Consider the following 3,945-nt stretch of genomic DNA (forward strand, 5'->3'; position numbering starts at 1 on the left):
TCCTTTCGCCCCTTTTGCCCCTTGGTTATAACAGGGGGCTGGTCGTTAATACTCTCACTTTGCCTTTAACTTAGTGGAAAAAAAAAAAAAGAGTGACAGAGAAGAGAGTGAGAGAGAAAGAGACAGAGAGAGAGAGAGAGAGAGAGAGAGAGAGAGAGAGAGTCATAAAGCTTCTTCAGGTCCTAAAACACTGGTTCCCATTCCTCAACTGCTTTGGAAATGAACGAGGCTCTTTAGAGAGAATGTCTAATGGGGATAGGTAATGTGGTTAGCCTGCAGATGCCCTGGGCTATCAAAAACTGTCCAACTCATCCTCCCTTAGGCCAGGGCTGCTTGCCCCAGCCTAAAATGTAAATGGCACAAAACGATTTTCAGTAAGGGTAGCGGACTCATTGTAGGAAGGGGACTAAAGAGGGGCAGAGAGTGGGAATTTGGCCTTGGCAAACACAAGACAGAGGAAAAGGAACATTCTTCACATTCCTCCATTCTGCTGTGACGGGTTCCATGCTATATGCCCTGGTGGTGACCCAGCTGGGCAGCTCCAGGTCAGGCACAGTGAATTTGCTCTTGGGCAGTGAGTAGGTTCCTTCTTTGAAGGGATAGTGGCAAGGAATGCCATAGGTATGTAGGGGCTCTGGACAGGGCCCCCCAAAAGTGTTCAAAGGTACAGCTGCCATGAGGTCTTGATCCAGAGGCCAGCCACTTCCTTCTCCAAAACTAAGTCCATCTCCAGATGAGAACTCAGGGGAACAGTGGTGCTGCCCAGGAGACTGAGGGTCACGTTTTCAGGAAGGATGATGGGGTCAGGTTCCACAGTTATGCCTCTGATCACCGCAGGGTCCTTCCCTTCATCACAGTTATTCCAGGAAAAACTACTGAGTTTTTTCAGGTGGGCTTGCGAGAAGCAAGCCCAGGGCGATCTGGGGCAAAGCCTGCATTAGGGATTGCGTTCGAAGGGTGGGTCCAGGAGGAGTTAACTGCAAGGTCTGTGGTGGCAGCGGCGCCTTTAAATGGTTTCCTGCATTGGTGGTGAATATAATGACCTTTAAAAGCAACCGTAGATTGGAACAGGGATTGAGATGCTCATGTATGTTGAGAGAAATCTTATTCTAGGAAATAATAATAATAATAATAATGCATCCAATAAGTAAAATCAGTGCTCACAATTCAGTGAGCTAGTTTTTAAAACAAAATTTCTTATTTACAAAACACTTATGTTTTCTCAAACTATGTGTAAGACATTTTTCTAAGTGGTTTACAAGTACTGCCTGCTTGAATTTTCATTCTCTATGAAGTAGGTACTATTATCCTTGCTATTTTACAGATGAAGAAAACAAGACATGGAAAAGTTAGGCATTTGACCAAAGACTCAAGCCTAATAAATGGTATAGAAGGTATTCAAACCTACACAGTTTGCCTGCAGATATTGTACCCAAATGCAATTGCTGAATCAATAAATATGAAGATCTCAGCATTGTCTTCAGAGAGACAATTAAGTTTCTCAAAATAGAGGAGATATATATTGATCGTGTCATCATGAAGATACTTTGGTCAGAAGTCATAGAAGCAAGTCAAAACTAGCTAATAAAAAAGAGGAAATGTTATATGAACATCAAAAAGTTATTTTAAGAAAACTACGAGACAAAAAGAAGCCCTCAGGATTTGAAAGAATACAATATCAAAAAATAAAAACAAACCAGACATCCTGGGAAAACTCTCTATTTATCCTCTAATTTCTTTCCTTTTACTTCATTCTCTCTCAAACTACTTCCTCAACTTCTTGCTCCATGAGGCACGTCATGTAGAATATAGTCTTTAGCTTTCAAGTTTTTATACCTTCTCCATTCAGGATCTCAGTTCCCAGTTACACTTTCAAATTCCTGAACAGAATCTCTATTGTTTGGCTTTGGTCTGGTGTCCACTTCTGGTCCAACTGACAGGAGCAAGTTGGTGAGGGACACAGAGCACAGTTATGACAGCTAGGGAAAGTTCTCAAGAGAAAGGAGGTCACTTGTTTTGTATGGGATACCGCTAAATGTGTTTGTCAAAGATAGTACCTTAAAAACATGATGCATTGCTCAAGTGGGCATTCAATGTGGGGGAAGCCTGGAATAGTGTCAGGCTTCCAGCTTTGAGAGTGGTCTTTGGGAGCAGATCTCAGAACCATGAGAAAGAATTTGATAAAGAGCAAGGAAGGTAGCTAGAACACTCTTAGGAAAATACTTAAGGCTTAAGAAAAAAATGTAGCTTGAGGTAAAACAGGCACTTGTTATGAAGTGCACTCATGGATTTGTTTCTAATTTGCTTTACTTTGTATTTACTTAGTTGTTTGTTTAATAATTGTTTTTGAACATTTAATAGATAAGAAATATCATGCTGTTTTCCAGAGTCATAGATGACTAAAGCATGTAATTCCTTTTGTTGAAGGGGATATTAAAATATTACTTTAGTTTACATTACACAATTATAACATCTATCTATATATCTGTCTATAGAAAAACCTATAGGAAAAAGAATATCTAGTCATTTCACCATTCTTATTTAACATTATTCTAGAAATGTTGGGAAAAGGAATAAGACCAAAAAAGAACTTAGTCATAAGTTTGAGAAAAAAATCAAAATATAATTATCAACAGATTATATATTTACCTAGCAAGAAAACCCAAGAGAATCACCAGAACACTTTAAAATGTTTGAGTTCAGTATGTTAAAACAAAAATATGAAATTGTTATCTTTCTACTATTTGAGAAGTAATCTCTTAAATATAAAATAGAAAGTAAAAAAATGTAAAAAACAACCTAATAATAAAACAAAAATAATTTAGTAAATAATAAATATAATACCAAGAAAAAATTAAGCATAAGTATACTAAACTGTGCAAAACTGTTCAAAATTCTTAGCCAGAGTAAAAGAGAGGATTCTAATAAGAGAAGCATTAAGCATTTCTCTATTGGAATACAAAATAAATATTTTTCAATATAAGCAAAAGAGATTTTTTTTTAAAGAACTGTACTCAACGTAATTGTGAAGTTTATTTGGAAAAAGGTGTGAGCTTAAAAAAGAGTAATCAAGAAAAGCTCCTAATCATAGATTTTAAGGTATACTATAATGCCATTATAATTATTGTGATATTTATACATTATTACATAGATCAGTCGCAGAACAGAAAGTTCAAAATCTTTTCTCAGAATATATAAACATTTTAGTTAATCGTAAAAGTAGCATCTTACAAAAGTTGTGAAAGAATGAATTATTCAATAAATGTCCTGGGGTACTCTGGATCACTACTTGGGAAAAATAACTGATTAAATCTGTTACTCTAATTATAAAATACATGAACATTTCCAGATGAAATAAATTCATGAATATTTTAAAAAATTCAACCTAAAAAACTATTAACAAAAAATACAGGTAAATATTTATATAATCACATAGACTTGATCTTTATAAACATGAAATGAAAGACAAAAATCACAGTAAAAATACAGACATTTTTGCATTACACAAAAATATAAAACTTTTTTTTGAGAAAAAAAGTAATCTGTTAAAAGATATATAATCATTAAATTAGCCAATATTTGCTTAGACCTAGAATTTAAGAACCAGAAGACATTTCACCTTTAAATGTTAAACGTATTCTATACTGATTAGTTTTTTAGAGAGAAAAATAAATTATCTTGAAAATGCTCATATCTTATTATATCATATATCACCATATTTTAATAAAATTATTCTCAGATTAAATATTTGGCAACTATTCCTAAAAGTTTCAAGTAATCTGTTTCAAATGATCTCCATTTTTTATCTGAATTAATGACAATAAAAGTTTCCAAATTTTCTCTTATAAGAGAGATTTTTTTTTTGTAAGGTCACTGTTTTTTTCCTCACAGAAAATACCACAATGGTGCTTTTGTGACTAAACTACTAGGGTTATTGTGCTCATC

The 3,945-nt window shown here is 34.7% G+C and overlaps 1 pseudogene; it reads right to left on the reverse strand.

Annotated features, from left to right (window-relative positions):
* Window positions 1–389: 389 nt before the first annotated feature.
* Window positions 390–938, reverse strand: LOC117078745 (annotated as a pseudogene).
* Window positions 939–3,945: the final 3,007 nt, after the last annotated feature.

This window comes from Trachypithecus francoisi, unplaced genomic scaffold, assembly GCF_009764315.1.
Source record: "Trachypithecus francoisi isolate TF-2019V2 unplaced genomic scaffold, Tfra_2.0 Lachesis_group0, whole genome shotgun sequence".
Taxonomy (NCBI): domain Eukaryota; kingdom Metazoa; phylum Chordata; class Mammalia; order Primates; family Cercopithecidae; genus Trachypithecus; species Trachypithecus francoisi.